General features: G+C 39.6%; 1 protein-coding gene across 2 annotated transcripts in view; it reads right to left on the reverse strand.

Annotated features, from left to right (window-relative positions):
* Nucleotides 1-20,668, reverse strand: part of ZNF618 (zinc finger protein 618) — a 184,258-nt gene that overhangs the window by 148,601 nt on the left and 14,989 nt on the right. Inside the window, exon 1 of one of the 2 annotated variants that reach the window (XM_064291567.1) lies at nt 1,365-19,789. The exons of the other annotated variant lie outside the window; for it this stretch is intronic. The gene's annotated coding sequence lies outside the window, so the exon portion shown is untranslated. Of the gene's footprint in view, nt 1-1,364; nt 19,790-20,668 lie in introns of those variants that run through there. 2 annotated transcript variants of the gene reach the window in all.

Here is a 20,668-nt window from a genome sequence, read left to right on the forward strand (position 1 = left end):
TCCCTCGGTGAAACAGAAGCAGTGTCTGATCAGGTACAAGTGATGGGTCTGTGCAGTGGCTTTCAAACTGGGTTTCACTCCTCCAGCCTACCTCAGGGGCACCCCACAAGCTGGCCACGAACATAGGGGCCTATCTCTCTCAGGGCTGACTTGCCCACTCAGGCACAGTAGGTAGTGCCCAGGGCCATCAAGTCGACTTCAACTCATGGTGGCCCTGTATGTGTCAAGAGTATGGGGTTTTTGTTTATGAACTATTAAAAACTCCATAGGGTTTTCAATGTCCAATTTTTTCAGTAGATCACCAGGCTTTTCTTCCAAAGCACCTCTGAGTAGACTCGAAGAGCCAATCTTTTGGTTAGCAGCTGAGTGCATTAACAATTCACACCACTCAGGGACTCCACAATACCGTTAAAACCAAAACCTAATCCGTCGCTATTGAGCCGATTCCAACTTATAGCGACCCCATAAGACAGAGTAGAACTGAACCATAGGGTTTCCAAGGAGCGAGTGATGGATTCAAACTGTTGACCTCTTGGTTAGCAGCTGAGCTCTTAGCCACTGCGCCACCAGAGCTCCCACAATACTGTTAAACTAGTGCCGTCAAAAATGTATTTTTTTTAATTCTTATCGAAATTCAGTCCTAAAATACAATTTTTAATTTTTTTTATGAAGAAGTAGCTCACAAAGGCAAAAGTTCCTAAAACAATAATCAAACCACACATGTTGCTATCAAGTTGATTTCAACTCACAGTGACCCTATAGGACAGAACAGAGCTGTCCCATAGAGTTTCCAAGGCTACAATCTTTATGGAAGCCGACTGCCACATCTTTCCCCTGTGGAGAGGCTGTGGGTTCAAACCACTGACCTTTCAGTTAACAGCTGAGCACTTAACCACTGCACCACCAGGGGCCCTTAAAAGTTCCTAGGGCCCACCGAAGTCATCATGCAGCCCTGGCTCCCTCCCCAATTAAAAAAATGTTTTATGTATTTAATATCCTGGGCTCCTGTGAAGGACTTGCTTCATTTACGAAAGGGTGCATTGCCTAAAAGAATTTTTGAAATCTCCTAGTGGGTAAGACGATGTTTTTCTCGACAAAGTTTAGGATCTCACTTATGAATAAATGAAATGTATTGTATTAGTCAGTGAGCTTTTCCAAGCCAAAGGCTCAGGACATGAAGAATTCCTTTGACAACATCTGCATCTCTCAGTTCTCAAAACCAATCCTGATGGGTCACTGGTTTTAGGTGTCAGTGTTTCTTGCAAGAAATGTAGGCAGAATATGAGTTATCCTTTCTTTTCATGTTATTTTCAATTTATACCTTGAGACACAGAAATTGCTAGAAGGAAAATAATAATGCTGACCTCTTCGGAAATGGATCCTACACTTCAGACTTGCTCCCAAGCCCGGACAGGCATCACTCCATTATTCTGAAAGCCATAGTTCAAACCTGAAGGAAGAAAATCCTCGAAACTGGATAAACTAGTTAAACAGTCCCATCAGGAGAAAAGCTCTAGAAACCTTTAAAGAAAAACCCAGCTGAAACAAAGACCCGGCTACTAAGAGGGCAGTCATCTAACTGAGACTCTCAAAATTCACTGTGTGAAAGCATCACTTGGGAAATGTATTAGTTTCCTGTTGCTGCCGTAACAAATTACCACAAACTTGGTGACATAAAACAAGACAAATTTATTCTTTCTCACTTCAAGTGTCAGTGGGGCCATGCTTCCTCCAGAAACTCTAGGGGAGAATCCTTCCTTGCCTCTTCCAGCTTCTGGTAGCTCTAGGAGTTCTCTGTGGCCGCATCTCTTCAACCTCCATGGTCAAATTGCCTCTTCCTTTTCTGCTCTGTCTTCTCCTCTTCTGTCTCTTATAAAGACACTTGTCATTGGATTCAGGGCCCACTCAGAGAATTCAGGACCCTTAATTTAATGATACTATTCGAAATCCTTATTGAATTATATCTGTAAAGAACCTTTGTTTTTTTTTGCAAATAGGATCACATTCACAGGTCCTGGAGATCAGGACGTGGACGTATCTTTTGGGAATCACCATTCAACCTACTGTGGGGAGTTTGTTTAAAATCTCAGATTCTCAGCATTGCCCCTGCGAGATTCTGAAACACCAGAGGTCTGAGGACAGAGGAAGATGCATTTGGAGCCAGCTGGCCCTGGTGACTCTAGTGCAAAAGGTCACTGAACCACCCTCTGAAAAGCACTTGTCTACTAACAATGAAAGAGGGATTCTGGGAGTGCCCCAGCCTCTCTGGCCCTTGTTTCCTGGGCCATTACAGGGTATGGGCTCTGCCATGCAGGACCTCCTGTTCGGTAGCCTCAGAAGTGGAATGGGCACTGTGTAGTGGGTTTCTCTCTCAGCACACAATACCTCCCCACCCATCACACACACACACACACACACACACACACACACACAAATTCCTCTGCTCTCCCAGCTTAAACCACCCTGGGAGTGGCACACTCCCACCCTGGGGCTGAGGAACTCAGGCTCCAGCTCTGAACAGTTGAGGCCTGGTATCTCCTCCAATCTGCTCAATGTCCACATGGTACAGCTCCAGGCCAGGGTCTGCTCAAGCAAGAGGGGGTAATAGCCAGGGAAGCCTCGCCCTGGGCAAAATCCCTGCCCAAGGTGGTGTGAGAGAGGAGTTAATACCCAGGACCTGGGAGGGCAGAGCACCATTGTCAAACCCAAGTCCAGAAGACAGAAACCACTCAGTGGGGCAGCTGTCAAGTAGATAATGAACAATGGAGCACAATGGGTCGGAGTGGCTGAGTTTGCTTTCAGTAGCCAGAGGGGGTGTGGTGGACACTGCTGTTTCTGCCTATCCAGCGTCCCTTCTTCCAATACAGAATTCATCTCTTCCTTTCAGGAACCCACAAACTAAGCGATTCCAAGGGAGCTGAACCTACTCCCCAACTCCAGGAGAATCAAATAACCCAAGCCTGGTCAATCAGATTAAATCCTCCCAGCACTGTGACTGGCTCCAAGATGAGCCTGTATCCCAAGCTGGGCCAATGAGAGCCCTCTTTGGAACTTTGGTTGAAACTGTTGGGAAAGCAGTACTCTCCTTCCACTGGGGTGGGAGATAAACCTGCTGTAGCCATTTCTGTGGAGGAAAATTAGATTGTATCACATGACTACATGAAATACTCAACACATTGTTTGGCATTTGTAAGTGCTCAACATATGTCAGGAAAGAAAACAGCAGCCTAAAGGATGACCCCTCTCCAATGACTCCCAGTTGCTAAGGAAATAATAATAGTCCTACAATACCTAGCCTAGGTACAGCCTGGCAGAACAAAATGGCCATCAAAGACCCAGGTCAAAGGAAGAACAGCCAGAAACAGCCCTTTCTTAAGAAACACAGCCCTTAGTATGTTCCACACACTATACAGGGCTTAGTGCAGTTTCATATACATCATCTGTCCCTACAAGCCATGCCACCAGAATGAGACTCTCAAAATTACAAAGTGACACAGCCTTTACATGGGCCTATTTGGTATATCATTAAAATGCAGAGTCTCTGACCCCACAATGCCCCCTCCAGTATACTATCTTCCAAAAGTACCCTCATAAATGCAAAATAGTATTGATATAAGGAGTGCCGGTGGCTTCTGGCCATGATGGAGTAAGAAAAACCAGATTTAACCAGCCACCTTTAACAACTAAGAAATCAGACAAAATATATAAAACGATGGTTTTTAGACAAGGGGTAACAGGTAGCATAGGACAGTGATCCCTAAAAGAAAAACAAGGTGAGTCCTACAATTGTCCCAGTTAACTGCCTGTAGAGTTTCTAGGAGCCCAAGCAAAGCCTAGAGCTCACCCTGAGTTGAGGAGACACTGCTAAGAATTTGGGGAGACCAAGGGAGCTAGAATTTGCAGGGCAGAGATCGGGAGAAGAGAAAACTACACAGAAAATGAGCTCCAATTCTTCACCTGAGTATTGGTCAGCACTTACACGTAGGGAAACGATCTGAGGCTAGGGAAAGAAACAACAGAAAGAACCAGCCAGAACAATTCTCAGAGCTTACACAGGGCGAAGAATAGCTCATATTCCCAATAGCCAGAATGAAGAAATTTCATAATACACAGGGCATCGGGTTGAGTACTCAGATATTGCCTTAATAGCGAGGAAAAATTAGTCCTACATCAGGGATCAACACATTCTCTCTGTAAAGGGTCACACAGTAAATATTTTAGGCTTTGTGTATCATTGTCATGTGAAAGCATCCATAGACAATACATAAACAAATGAGCATAACTGTGTTTCAATAAAACTTTATTTACAAAAATAGGTAAAAGCTCAAATTTGTCTCATGGGTCATATTTACCCACCGCTGTTCAATTCTAAAGGCTGCTCTGGTCCTGCCTCAAACAGCTTCAACATAAATATTGAAAAGGTCAAAGAGTTTCTAAGCAACTTAACTGCCATGGTAGACAGACTAATGGTTCCCCAAAGATACCCACATTCTAATCCCCAGAACCTGTGAATATTATTAGGTTACCTGATAACAGGAAAATAAGGTCAATAATCAGATGACCTTGAGATACGGAGATTACCCTGGATTATCCAGGTGGACTCAATGGAATCACAAGGGTTCTTATAAGTGGAAGAGGTAGGAAGAATCAGTGTGAAAAGGATCCTTCCCAACATCGACTTTGAAGATAGAAAATGGAGCCACAGCGTAGGGAATGGAGCCCTGGTGGCACAGTGGTTTAGAGCTCGGCTGCACCATGCTGCTCCTTGGAAACCCTACAGGGCAGTTCTACTCTGTCCTATAAGGTCACCATGAGTCGGAACCAACCTGATGGCAACAGGTTTGGTTTTTTGGTTTTTGAAGGTAAGGAATGTGAGTGGCCTTTAGAAGCCGGAAAAAGGAAATGATTCTCACCTAGAATTTCCAGAAGGAATGCAGCCCTGCCAAAATCTTGATTTTAACCCAATGAGACCAATTTCAGACTTCTGATCTCCAGAATGATAAAATAATAAATTTGTGCTGCTTTAAGCCACTAAGTTTGTGGTAACTTGTCATCAGCAATAGGAAACTAATACAACTGCACAACAGAACAAAGTACAAAAATATTTAAATATAAAAACATCCAGCACTCAACAGCATAAAATTCATAATGTCTGTCAATCAAAAATTACCATGCATGAAAGCAGAAAAATCAATAAATAGGAACAGGTCCAAAAGCAACACAAAAAATAGAATTTAAGAACATCAAAACAGCTATCATAAATGTACTCCACACGTTCAAGATGGTAGGGGAAAGTATGGGTATGTTATAGACACAGGAGATACAAAGAAGACCCAAGTAAAACTTCTAGAGATGAAAAATATAATGGCTTAAAAGAAAACTACATTGGATGGAAGTTAAGAATGGATACTACAGAACAAAAGACTGGTGAACCTGAAGACACAGCAATAGAAATTATCCAAATGAAAAAGAAAAAAGATGGAAAAAAAATAAATAGGACATCAGTGAGCTGTGGGACAACTTCAAGAAGGCTAATATATACGCAACTGGAGTCCCCAAAGTGGGGCTGGGGAGGAGGATGACAGAAAAGATATTTGAAGAATTTGGCAAAAACTATATAAACCCACAGAACTCAGCTCAGTAAATCCCAAGCAAAAGAAAACTATACCCAGGCACATCATAATCAAATTGCTTAAAACCAGAGATAAATTCTTAAAAGTAGTCAGATAAAAAAATAGACATTATGTAGAGAAAAACATGGATAAGAATGACAGCCAACTTTTCATTTGAAACAATTAAGCCAGAAGACAATGGAGCAACATCTTTAATGAAAGGGGGGGGAAATACTGTCAACCTAGAATTTTATACCTAGAGAAACTATCTTTCAAAAACAAAGGCAAAATAAAGACATACAAAAGCTAAAAGAATTCATCACCAGCAGACCAACACCACAAGAAGTGTTGGTTCTCTGATTATAAGAGTCAGAAAACTGGGAATACCCAAAATACCCATAAAAAGGAACTGGTTACATAAACTATAGCAGAGCCTTAAAATGGAATACTGAGCACTGATTAAAGACTGAGGGGAATTTGCTGGGACTAACATGGAATGACTTTTGCGACATCCTATTAAGTGAAAAAAGGTAAGCTGCAAAACAATATGAATGGTTCACATGTGCCCCTGTAAATGTATAAGGAAAGACCTAGCATGATATACTCCACTGTCATCAGTGCTTCCCTAATTAAAATGGGGGCTTGAGAAGATGGGGAGTAGTAAAAGGGCACCTTTTCATTTTCAGTCCTTATTCTACTTGTTTCTGTGTCCTCTAAATTGTTTTCAAAGAACACGTATTCCTATGATTTCAAGTTTAAAAAAAGAGGCTGGGATTCAAGGCAAGCCCAATGTACTGTCAACTTCTTTATTGGCCAAGTGCAATTGACGATGTACTCAATTCAGTCGCATAAAAACACCCATTCCTTTTGCTTTCTTCAAATGGCTTCCATTTTATTTTATCTTAAATACCATCTCCAGGTATACATCACTGAAAAAAAAGGTCTCACAGAGGTCCATATGGGAACATGGACAAGAATGTGCACTGCAGCTTTATTTGGGGTGAGAGGAAGTTAAAGGCAACCCGGCTATCCATCGCTGAGAGGATGGATGGGTACCATGTTGTGGCTGCACCCAGAAGTTAGAACCAATGTGGGTGAATCTCAAAAACTTGGAGCTGAGGACAAAAGTGAGAAACAGAATGAGATCTAAACACTATACCATTTATATACACTATATCATTTACATAAACTTTTAAAATAGACCCACAAAACAATAGTACACATTTTGCAAGGACAGATATTTTATAAATAGAAAGATACATACTAAATACATTGGAGGTGAGGAAGGAGCAGAGTAGAGGGGGGAATGTGGATAAAAGTAAACAACTAAGTAAAGCAAGAGAGGCCCCGGCATAAGCCAAAGAAGAGGATGTACCCTGAACTGAGTATGACTGACTTAACCCTCTGCAAATGAACTAAAAAAAGAGGGAGGAGAGGAGGGAACAGACAGCATTTGAGGGCTTACTATGTATTGGAAGTTCACATGTATTAACTAATTTCATCTTCATAATTAACTCGCTTATGGGGTTTTCTGCCACCAAATTTAAAAAGAGTAAATTGAGACACAGAGAGGTTCAGTAACTTGCCCAAGGTCACAGAGGTAGGAAGTCACAGAGGCAAGCTACCCCCATGTGGGTAGCTTCTGACCCTATTTGCCCTACTTGAAATAAAAAAATCAAAGCCTTGCCCTTTGTTCTCGTAATCACAGAAAAGTTAGACTTCGAAAGAGCCTGTACTACACCTCACAGAATCATCTCCTTGCAGAGGTGCAAAAAAAGGCCCTGGAAGGCAGGTAGGAGGCACCATGAGACCAGGAACACCCAGCCCAACGTTCTTCCCCCATAGACGACTTAGTCCCACTGCTTCAAGACCAGTCAGAAATGTGAAGAAACAAAACAGTCACTTGGAACAGAGGACATGGAAGATCAGTGACCAGAGGATGGGCAGGAGAGAGGACAAAACTTGCTTCCAGCCACAAAGACACTGAGAAAGCCTATGGATTCAGCCACAAAGAGGTAGAGTTTTTAGCTACAAGACCCCATGGTAATCCTGTAAAGTGGCCGGCACCTGCCACTCAGCCGGGATGGGGACTCCAGCCAGGGAACAAGGGGTTTTGCCGGGCCCCAGTTTGTCACGTCCCAGAAATGCTCATGAGGCCCTGGCACAGGGCGCTGATGTATCAGCTAATGTCTCATTCAAGTTGTCAGCATTTTGTTAGAGCCAATTCAGTGGGTAATTAAGAAAAGAGTTGGGACCAGATGGGGAAGCAGATGCTAGCTCTGCCACAGAAACAGTTCCCTGGAAGTGTCTAGGAAAGCACCCGTGGGCCAAGTCTGAGGAGGGCTGAGGCAACAACAGTCAGGGAAGAGTAGGGTAAAGGAGACGACCATTTTAAAGATGAAGAGACTGAGGCCCTGAAAGGCAAAGGGAATTTGGGGTTACTGAAAGGATGGTAGAGAACGGGAATGAAAGGAAACCAGAGGCCTGAAGAAAAGGAGTGACTCTACCCTGAGGTGGAACTGGAGTCAAGTCTGGTTCTAGAAGGCAGGAGCCTAGGTTCCAGCCCCAATTCTACCACTTCCTTGCTGCCTCACCTCAGACAAGTCATTCTTCCTCTCTGTGCTTCAGTTTACTCATCTGCAAGATGGAGGAACGAATCCCCTGTATAGCCTGCTCAAAGGAATGATGAAGTTAACTACTGTGCTTGAGTGTTGGGGCTAGAAGCCAGAATGCCTGGGCTTGGTTCCTGGCTTCCCCACTTGAGAGATAAGTATTTACTTTACTTGGCCTCAATTTCTCCACCCGTAAAATGGGAGTAACAGTACATACCTTATAAGCTTGCTGTGAGGACTGAATGAGTTAACAGCACTTAGAACAGTGCTCAAATGATCACGACTACTAGGGCTACTATGCAGCCAAATAAAAAGTGACGACTACGACATTCATGGGGCTAGCTAGAAAAGTGTTTCAATATCAAGTAGAAAAGAACAGGATATGAAATGGTATGTGGACTACGATAACACTTACAATTCAAAAAGAATAAAGCTATACATAGGATAAAAAACAAAGTTAATAGAAAAATGCTAGTCATGATTATGAAGAGTGATATAACAATGGGAATTTACTTTTCTCTAACTTTGTATATTCCAAATTTTTTTATGTATGAGTAACCACTTTTAGAACAACAACAACAAAAAAGGGTAAATTAGCTTTTTTTTTTTTAATGGTAGGGCTTTTTTCATTGGGCTCCTAATTTATAACACTAGCCCACTAGCAGAACAGATTCAAAGCAAAAACCAAAGGCAGTGGTAACCTGATAGGAACACCAAACCTGCAGAAGTGTGACAGCCCTCTGAGACAGATGGTAAAAGACCATCTCCCCACCCTCAGAAACAGACCAGAAGAATATAAAAACAGGAGGCACTACTTATGTAAAAGTTCTAGGCCAGGTAAACTTACCTAACATGCAAATAATCAGAACAGTGGTTGCCTCTGGGGGAGGAGGTGAGAACTGGTAACAGGACACAAGAGAATTTTCTAGGGAGGTGGAAATGTTCTATATCGCAACAGAGGTGTGAATTAACGCCATTTACCAAAATCTTCAGGATTTCATTTACATCAGTTCTCCTTGAAATGGCTATCATCATCATCATCATTACTATCGAACAGGGGAGGTAGTGGAGATATAGATGACAAAAGAATGACAACATGTTGATGACTGTTGAAGCTGGGCAACAGGACATGACAGGTCATTATACTCTGTTGTTCACTTTGCATAAATTTGAAATTTTCCGTAATTAAAAAAAAAAATAGGAGATTCTAGAATCTAGAAAAAGAAAAAAAAATTTTTTAGAGCTACCCACAAACCACCCACTGGGGAATTTCTGCTAGATGTTGGGGAGGTGGGAACAAATCAAAGGACATCATGATGGCTGTTTCAAGTCATGCTTCTTGAAACTCTGACAGACCTAGTAAGACAAAAACCAAACACAAGGGGTGGAGTAAATGGGACCTACAGTGACGCTTCCCTCCACAAAGTAATCCCAATAGCAGCTCAGTTTCTTCCAGTTAGAGCTTTCCAACCCATCCCTTCCCCTACCAAGAAAGACTCCGGGCCCATATCACTGGGCCCTTCACAGGGTAGCGTCACCAAACCAAATAATGGAACCCCATACTGAGATCACCTACATTCCCAGCCCCTCCCATCCATCTTGGGCTGCTGGATCATTGTTCTGTCATAAAACCTGTAACATCCAGTCCTCCCCCTTCAATTCTTCCTACTGACACCATATTAGGGTATGTATGAGACCAAAACAGACCTTTTACTTACTGAGAGTGAATAAATGAACCAAGTCAGCAGAGGGCAAATTAAAACTATATATGTAACAAGAAAGGAGATAAGCATTTCACTCAAGCTGCAGAAAAAGAACACATAAAACAGTGTTGCTATAGGGAACTGAAATAAATTTTAGACATATTCTCCTTGGTTTGCACTTTCAATAAAATTAAATAAACAAGAACAGAATGAAATGAAAAAGGAGCTCACAGAATTAAGAAGAGTGTGTAAGGAATCTGAGAGGACTATGACTGCGAGGCTAGAAACTCCACTACAAAAGGGAAAATACAAGCAAACCCCACCTTTATCACTAACTGCATAGGCAGGATCAGCATGAATGCAATTTGCAGCTGGAAATGGATCTAGGCCTCACCTTCCCACATTTCCACTCCTTGTCACCAGCCACTTCCATGGCAATTCTTCTCTCTGACCCGCAACACCCACAATTAGATCAAACTCATCCCCAGCTTGGCTATCCTGAGGAAGGTCAAAACACTGACACAGGAATCTACACAACTACCTGCATTTCAGACCAGTAGGCCTGTCTCCCTGTCTCCCCTGTTACCCCCGTGTATATGTATGTGTGTGTGGATGCGTGCGTGTCTCTTCTCTCTCATCCCCCTGGGACTAGGTCAAAAACTAGAAGGATTCTATCCCTCTTCATAAATTACCCCTGTAGCCTTTCTCTATCACTCAGCACCCAAAGCTTGGTCTGTACAAATTGACTCTGTACTGCCAGCCCCTGCTGGCTCATTGTCCCTGTGGATTCATTAATTCTCTAGGATAGCTCACAAAATTCACAGAGACTATTACCTATACTTACAGTTACCCATGTATTATAACTAGAAAGGATACAAGCAAAAAGATACATCAGGCATGGTCTAGGACATTCCCAGCACGGGGGCCTCTATTGTGCCCAGGGACATGCTGCTCCCTCTCCCGGACAAGGATGTTCATTCTCACCAATTCAGAAGGCCCCAAAAAGAGCGCTTCCGGTCCCAGGTCACCTAGTTATTGGGACCTCAATGTTTTATGACTGGGCCTTAATGCATAGTTATGATTGATCCAATCAATGAATATGCATGACTCCATCAGGCCCCCTCCCTTCCTGAAGTTAGTTTGCCAGGTGTGGGGCCTTATGTGGCCCCTATCTGCCCAGCTATTTTGGAAAATAAAGGCATCTTGATTGCTCTGGTTATTTTCAGATACCTGAGTCAAAGGGCCAGATCAAATTCCTTGTCCCACAGAACCAAATAAAGCCATTGAAGAATTAAAGCGAGGATCAAAAGCAGTCAACAGCAGAACTGTTAAGGTCAAAAAGAAATGAATTAAGTGGTTTTTGCAAAGGAAAAGCTTGAGTAGTCCTTCCAAAACTCATATAGGAGATTAAAAAAGATTAAAACAATGAAGGAAATAATTATGGAAAATAAACTATAGGGATATATGGAGACATATTCATTTATGTATGAGTAACTGCCATTCCAAAAAGAGATGAGACCAACCAATGGAAGATATGGAAAAAAATGTATTATTGTGAGCTAAATCTGTAGACTGAAAGGACATAACTAGCAAGCGAACTAAAAGACACCAAAACAGAGATAAAGCCTGGAATAATTCTTGAATTTCAAAGGTAAGAAAAGAATGATACAGGCATTCCGGAAGGGAGGCAGGGAGAATCTATCACAAAAGTAAAATATCATGTGGCCTCTAAATTATTTTCTATTTAAGACCCCAAAATTCTATACCCATCCAAGTTGACATTCACATGTGAAGGAAATGAAAATATCTTCTTAGTTACACAAAGACACAGAAAAATAAAACTCTAATTAAATGAAATAACAAAACCAGTTATTGTAATATAAATAGGAGTAAGCTCCACATTAAAACGATAGACTCTCTAAACTCTCAGCTTTAACTACAAAAGACAACTAAACCAACATGCTATTAAAAAGAAATATAGTTATTTTTGTAAAAGACCATAAAACTAAAACAGCGACTAAACTCACTGCCGTCAAGTCAAATCCATCAAGTCAAATCCAACTCGTAGTGACTCTACAGGACAGAGCAGAGCTGCCTTCTAGGGTTTCCAGGCTATAAATCTTTATGGAAGCAGACTGCCACATCTTTCTCCAGTGGAAAAGCTGGTGGCAGCTGAGTGCTTTAACCACTGTGCCACCAGGGCTCCTTGTAAAAGAGCATAAAAAGGTTAAAAGTAAAATAAATTGTAAAACTATATGAACTAAATTCTAACAACAGAGAGCAGGGAGTGTCCTCTAAAATTCACGACAATTAAAGTTGAAAGCAGGAAATGCATTACAAAAAAATTAGGAAAACTAGAACTCAAAGTAGAAAGCAAAATTAATAATATGATTGGAGCTCTATAGGAGATCTGAGAAATATAATTAATAAAGTGATGAAATATGAAACTGAGATTTATATTTATATAGCAAACAATAAGCCCCAAAAGCAGAAATGACTTTTCTCAAGCAAATTAAACAGCTACACAAATTAACATTTTAAAAGGGATCCAAAAATTTCTATAAATTATTAAAAAAGAAAAACTAGTACTGGTTATGTTCTCTTTAAAAAAACAAAAACCAAACCCACTGCCACAGAGTCGATTCTGACTCATAGTGACCCTATAGGACAGAGTAGAACTGCCCCATAGAGTTTCCACAGAGCACCTGGTGGATTTAACTGCTGACCTTTTGGTTAGTAGCTGTAGCTCTTCACCACTACGCCACCAAGGTTTCCTATGTTCTCTTATAATAGATAAATTATTTCTAGTTTTATCTATGTTCTTTTATAATAGATAAAACTAGAAAAAATCAACTCATTAAAAAAGGAACCACATAAATTTAAATTATACTTTTAAATCTTTTGGCCAAAGAGAAAATCAAAACTAAAATTAAAATTAGAGGGGAAATAATAACAATAATTCACAATAAGGCTAATGGATGTTAACCAAAGATGTAATCAGAGGAAAATTCATTGATTAAGCACTTTCATTGCTAAGCATAAAATGTAAATAAAAATAAAGAGCTAAGCATTCAAGAATAAAAAAACAAAAACAAATCTAATGGAGGGTGGGTTTAACATAAACATATAATAAATTGGTAATTATTTAACTAGTTAGAATTGACAAATAAATTTCAAATTTTGAGGAGGGTGCAAAAGCAATAAAATGAGGCCAGATAGTAGCTATTCAAGAAAGAGAAAAAAAAGCGCTACTCTGAAAAAAATCATATTAAGAACTATAACCACAGAGGATATTTTTTAAAAAGAGAAAACATTCTGTTCTATGCAAATATAGTTCAAATTCTTGATGAAATGAATACGTTTCTAGGAAAATATAAATGACCAAACTCTCCCAGGAAAAGCAAAAGTCACAAAATCATTGAAGAAATGATTATTGTGGAAAATAATTATCTCTTACAACCTAGCAAGATAGAGTTTTAATGGCAGGTTCTCTTAAACTTTCAACAGATAATTTCCACGCAACATAAATCATTCCAGGCAGAGACTACAAATAAACATCTGGCACGCACGCCTAAATTCTCATCTCCTACAAAACACAAAATTGTTCACACATGACAGGGCCTCAGGATCCTTCTCAACACAGCAATCTCAGCAGCCATTACTAATAGGCACACAATTTGAAATGAACTTATACCCCTCCCTATTCCAGATCATTGAAAGTAATGGAAAACTTTCTGATTTATAAGCCCCTGTACTATTATAAGGGAGCCCTGGTGGCACAACGGTTAAGCACTCAACTGCTAACTGAAAGGTCGACGGTTCAAATCCACCAGCTGCTCCTCAAAGAAAGATGTGGCAGCTTTACAGATGTGGCTTTTGTAAGAATTTAAGCCTTGAAAACCCTACTGGGGCAGGTCTACTCTGTCCTATAGGATACCTGTGAATCAGAATTCAACTCCACAGCAATGAGTTCAGTTTGGTTTCTTTGGAACTATTACAACCCCCATTAAAAATAACAAAAGCAACACACTAAAATTAAAACTGCAGGACAATCTCACTTATGGATACAGACAAAAAATGAACCAAAGGTATATTAAAAGAATGAAACACCATGACCAAAATGGGTTCCTTCCAGAATGGTTTAATATTAGGAAATCTATTAATGTAATTCTTCACAGCAGCAGATCAAAGGAAGAAAACCATATGGCCATCTGGGTACATAATGAAAAGGCATTTGTTAAAAATTCATCATCCTTTTTTCCCCTTTTATAACTAAATAGCTTTACAGTAAGGAAGGGGAATGATTCACCCTCCGTTGCAAAAGAGAAATTCAAATACAGAAAAGCAAAAATCACCTCCACACCATACCACTCACCTCCACTCTTGATAAAATTAAAAACTCTCAGCAACTCAGAAGGATGCTTACTTAATGATAAAGAATATCTTTTTGAAACCAAAATAAAACTTCATACTTGATTGTAAAACACTAGTATCCTTCCCACTAAAATAAGAAATAATACAAGAATACTTGTTATCCCTGCTATTACTCAAGTTGTTCTAGAGGGTCCAGTTGATGCATAAAACAAAAACATATATATAAAAAAAAAAAAAGTATATACAAAAGAGAAAGGAAATGAGTATTATTTGCATATGGTACTATTGCCTACCTAGAAGCCACAACAAACTACAGAACTTATAAGACAACATAAGCTATCCACTAACAAACAGGCCACATAAAAACCAAGAGTTTTTCTACATACCTGCACTGATGAGGCAAAATATACAATGAGGGAAAAGATCCCATTCACAGTTACTGTAAAAAAAAAATCAAATACCTAGGAATACACTTAAAATAAATGTCCAAAAGTTACGTGGAAAACTACAAAATTCTACTATGGGTCATATAGAGGACTTTGAAGCAGTAAAGTGATAGACCATGTTTCCGGGCTGAAAAATGTAATATTGTAAGAATGTCCTTCCTACTCAATTCAATCCATAAATTTAATACAAGTACAATCACAAGGCAATTTTTACCTTGAAAAAATGATTCTGAAGTTTACCTAGTAGAATATATTAGTGAGACTAGTGAAATTTTTGAAAACAGAATAATCAGGAGAAATGTTTATCACATATTAAAATATTTTAAAAAGAAATATTAACCAAAACAGGATAGTACTAGAACTAAAGTTAACACACTTGGGTCTGCTCTTGGACTGTAGTCTATTTCACTTACTGCCCGTGTCTACGTCAGTTCCACCCTCTTTTAATAACTGCAGCTTTAAAATATTTTAATGTATACATTTGGAAGAGCTGGCCTAAATCCACCCATACGCTGGCCACAATATTACACTGTCAATTCCTCAATCCTTTTATAAACCCTTAGAACGACAGGGCATAGACTGGGTAGGGCCCCCAAAGTCATCTGGCCCAGAAGTAGCAGATGTGTGCTAAGTTACCACCACACTGGGCTCCCAAAGGCAGACATCACTGACCCCAATCTCAGCATATCTTTTCCATTATGGCCTATCCACAGGACCACTAAGAACCAACCAGAGGTGGAACTCATAATGAAATGCCTCTGATATCTCTAAAGTCCAATTCCTTCATTTTATGGATGAATGCATTTTTATTCTCATGCAAGACACAACAGAAAAGGCTCATTATCTCACATTGTAGACAATAACGTTTCTGAGGGAAAATGACACCCTAAACTCACCTGAGGCCTCATAAGGGACAGAGCAGACCCTCAACGCTAGGTTCTCTTGCATCCATTCCTAATGTCCTTCCACCCTCTACCTCCTATGCCCCAGATGGGCTCAGATACAAGACTGATGAGTCTATACAAAATTACCATCCTCTGCGGGAGGGAAAAAATAAAAAAACACTCCAGCTAATATTTAAGCAGGTTTTACTATGTGCCAAGCATTTAATATTAACCCATCTAATTCTCAGCCTAGGATTCAGCTTTGGGAACCTCTCTTGATTTGGAAATACAGTAAATTCTTTTTTAAATGTTTTATTAACTTTATTATATGGGTCTTTTTTTTCTTTTTTGCATTCATAGTATAGGTTTTCTTTATTGAACATGAATTCTTTTTATAACAATAAAAAAGTCAATAAAACGTGTCTTACAGAACTTGACAATGTTCTTTAAGAGAGCTGGACAACGAATAAGGAAAACTGAAGAATTGATGCCTCTGAATTATGGTGTTGGTGAAGAATATTGAATACACCATGGACTGCCAGAAAAACAAACAAATCCGTCTTAGAAGTACAGCTGGAATGCTCCTTGGAAACAAGGATGGGGAAGCTTCATCTCATGTACTTTGGACATCTTATCAGGAGGGACCAGTCCCTGGAGAAGGACCTAAGTTTTGATAAAGTACAGGGTCAGCAAAAAAGAGAAAGACCCTTAATAAGATGGACTGACACAGTGGCTGCAACGATGGGGTCAAGCATAACAATGATTGTGAGGATGGCACAGGACTGGGCAGTGTTCTGTTGTACACATGGTTGCTATAAGTTGGAACCTACTTGATGGCACCTAACAGCAAAGAGCTTACCATACTTCTTTTCCAATCAACAGAGGTTCCCAAAGCCTAGTACCAATTAAGCATCTATGTAGGGAACGACCAAAAAAGGCATGGATACATGGAAATGTGTTAAACCCTTTCATGACCTGTGGTACACATGGTATAGCACCCATTTTTTCCAGCTCTCAGGTTCTTTGGGAGTATATACTTTTACCACTGAAAATATTTGCTGCTCTCCAGTTGCAAAATGGCAAAAGGTGAAAGAAACATTAGTTGAAGCAAAATAGCTGGAGTATGAGGCTTGCAAGTGAAGTAGAGCAATCAGGAATTGACTGGGTAAAATTTTCTCTTTTGGCTTTTGGACCCCTAGATAAGCCTTGTGAGCATATTTACAGTTTCCTCTTTCTGTGATAGTTAAGGAGCCCTGGTGTATTTGGTTTTGTCTTTTTTGTGTGTCATATTTGGAAAACCAAAGTTTCCCCATGTAACCTAACGGAAGGCGCCATGAGAAACGTCAGCAACCAGGTCCAGAGGTACAGACGGGCACCTGCTAATTATGGGGTTTGAGGACCTTAAAAGTTCTGTGGTAACCACATAGTACCAGATAATATTTTTCAAAATTCGTTTTACCAACCAAAAATTTGAACACACTCCATGACTCAGTATGCTAGCATTAAGAAAACACATGGCATCAAAAAAAAAAAAAAATCGAAACAGAAAATAATTGGGTCTTGAAAGGGTTAAATTACTGTCTACCCTTGACCCAGTTATCCCTTTTTGGGGATATTTATAAAAGGTTTTAAAATGTCAAAATATTTTCTATGTGAAAATGTTCATTACAGTGTAATTTTATAAAAGTGAAAAATTAGAACCAACTTAAATGTCCAACAATAGGCATGCATAAAACAAACTGTGTTCATTCCCTTTGTGATAAAATGACTATTATGAAGATAAAGCAGCTAAACAGAAAATATTTTGGGGGTGGGGTAGGAGATAAAACTCAGGTAATACATTATGATTAAAATAAGAAAATATGCTTATAAAATAAGGAAAACACATCAAAATTTTAATAGTGATTACGAGGAGGCTAGGGTTTATTGAAGACAATCTTTTTACTTCCTCATTTACAATTTTTCTGTAACATCATTAAAAAAAATCATTAGACCACTTTAATTATTTAAAAATTAACTCACTATAAAACAAAAATTAGTCTATATCTAACTGGAACCAGGGAGCTGTTTTGAATAAGTATGACCATTGCTGCCCATTCAATTCAACAAGCACTTACTAGCACCACTCTGTGCCAGGCACTATGGGGGCAGAGGTATGGTCCCTAAGAAAGATGTCTAAACATCCCTGGCTTTGGGTTGGACAGACCCAGGCTCCAGGCTTCGATCTCTGTTCTTCTCCCACCTCGAGATGTGGTATATGAAAGAATCAATTAATTACCTACCTACAGACCACAGAAGAGTCTGCCCAGTGAGGGATGCCCACCAGAAAGCTGCCCCAACTTGGTGAGCAGGTAGACAATTATACATTATTTCATAGTCAGTTCTTAAGACATGATCCTAATGTTAAAGTGTATTTTAAAGTAGCCAAATTAAAGTAGCATGGTACCTGAATACATCAAGAGAACAGAACAGAGAATCGAGGAACAGAACTAAGTATTTGAAAATTTAATAGAAGACAAAGATGGCATTTCAAATAAGAGAGGAATAGATGGATTATTCAATTATTGGTGTCATAGCAAACAGTAGTTCATCATCTGGCAAACAAGAAAGCCTGATCCTTATGTTCCTCCTCTAAACCAAATACAGTCCAGGTGGATAAGTCATTCAAATAGAAAAAAAAAAATATATATATATATATATAAAATAATAGAAGAAATAAGAATGAGTATTTTTATAAATTTTTAATATGAGGAAGCCTTTTTAAGTATGAATCGAAAGTCAAAGATTATAAATTAAAATACAGACAGAATCCAAAGCACAAAAATATAAACATTTTTTCAAAAGTGAACATTTTATTTAAAAACCACTTAATAACATCAGGAGTCTCTGGGTGGTGCAAATAATTAATATGCTCAGCTGCTAACCAAAACGTTGGAGGTTCGAGTCCACCCAGAGGCACGTCGGAAGAAAGGCCTAGCGATCTACTTTCTAACAGCCACTGAAAACACTACGGAGTACAATTCTGCTCTGACACCCATGGGATCACCATGACTCAGAGCCGACAGGACAGCAACTAATTTTTAAATAACATCGACAATGTTAAAAATAAATACAAGTCTAGAAAAAGAATACTTGGAACATAAATGACAAAGAGCCAATATATTTCTAAAATCCAAAAAGCTTTTGTAAAAAGCACAAAGGAAAAGATACACACTGCAAAAGAAAAGTGAGCAAAGCACTTAACAGGCAATTCACAAAAAAATATACAAACAGATGTTAGACCTTATTAGTTTGCTCATCAGGCCATCAAAGATTAAAAATATTGGCAAAACAAGGTGAATTCCATGATGTGTAAAATGAGTACTCAGGGTCTCCTAATAGAAACGTAAACTAATACCACGCGTCTCAGGTATCTACTGCTGCTAAAACAGGAATACCACAAGTGGATGGCTTTAACAATACAAATTTATTCTCTCATAGTCTAGGAGGCTAGAAGTCCAAATTCAGGATGCCAGCTCCAGGGAAACGCTTTCTGTCAGCTCTGGGAGAAGGTCCTTGTCATCAATCTTTCTTCCCTGTCATCAAGCTTCTTGGCGCAGGGACCCCAGGTCCAAAGGATGTGCTCCACTCCTGGCTCTTCTTTGCTTGGTGGTAATGAGGTCCCTCTCTTCTCTGCTTGCTTCTCTCTTCTGTATCTCAAAAGAGATTGGCTCAAGATTCAACCTAATCCCATAGATTGTGTCCTGCCTCGTTAACATAACTGCCTCTAATCCTGACTCATTAACATCATAGAGATTAGGATTTATAACACACAGGATAATTTTAGCAGATCACAGAATGGCGGACAACCACACAATACTGTGAATCATAGCCCGGCTGAGTTGACACACATTTTGGGGGGAGACATTCAATCCACAACACCATCTTTCTCGGGGGCATTTGGCAATTTCTGTATATATTTAGAACGTGAATACACTGTGACCCAGTAACGGGACTTCCAGGGAGTGATCCTAAGGAGACTACCCTACGAGTGGGAAACATGGTGATGTTCCTCACAGAGTTGACGATAATAACGAAAACTCAGAAACAATCAAAACCCAATAGGACGCTGGACCTTGGAACATGCATACATACAGTGGAAACATAATGTAATCATTAAAATAATGTACATCTATATTTACTGATGTAAAAAGATGCCCATGAGTTTAAAAAAAAAAAAAGGAAGAAAGCAAGCAGGCTACAGAACAGCACGTGGAATGCAATCCCATTTCTGCAAAACTGCAATCAAATATATATTTGTACATCCTGAGAGTCATGACTTGAATAATGTTCATCAAAATCTAGAGTGGTAGGTTATTTCTGGGTGGAGGATTTCGGGTGACGTTTTAAAAGAATAATCTTCCTATTTTTCTGTACTCCTTGGATTTTTTTTTTTATGAACTGTTATTTTTATAATTGGGGGAAAAGAAACTATTTTCATTTGGGGGGAAAAAAAACAGAAGTGAGAAACCAACTCTTGGAGAAGCACTTCACCCTCAGAAACCAGAACAGTGCACACCCAGCAAGGGGAGGCAGCCTGCAACAGTGTGGTCAGGAAGCCCTGAGTTCAAGTCGTGCCTCTGACACTAATTAGCTGAGAGACACAAGGCAAGCTATTTACAGCTTCATTGTGCTTTAGTTTCTTCATCTGTAAAATAGAGCTGATAACAATTCTACACCACAGAGTTATTTTAAGGATAAAGAGACTAACACTGAGTAAGTTCTCATTAAATATTAGTCTCATTCTACCTCATAAGCTGATTATTGAAAGCACCTATCAGTACCTTTTTATCAGTACCTGGCACACAGTAGGTGCTCCAAACGTGTCAGATGATTGAAAGGGATAAGTGAATGGGATGGATGAACAGATGGTCTGAAGAATGGAAAGATGGAATGGGTGGATGGCATGGGTGGGAAGATGGATGAACAGGTGAACAGCTACACAGATGGACTGATGAATGAACAGATGGTATGACACTGTATTTTCCAAAGTTAACC

Source organism: Loxodonta africana, chromosome 9 (assembly GCF_030014295.1).
Source record: "Loxodonta africana isolate mLoxAfr1 chromosome 9, mLoxAfr1.hap2, whole genome shotgun sequence".
NCBI classification, from domain to species: domain Eukaryota; kingdom Metazoa; phylum Chordata; class Mammalia; order Proboscidea; family Elephantidae; genus Loxodonta; species Loxodonta africana.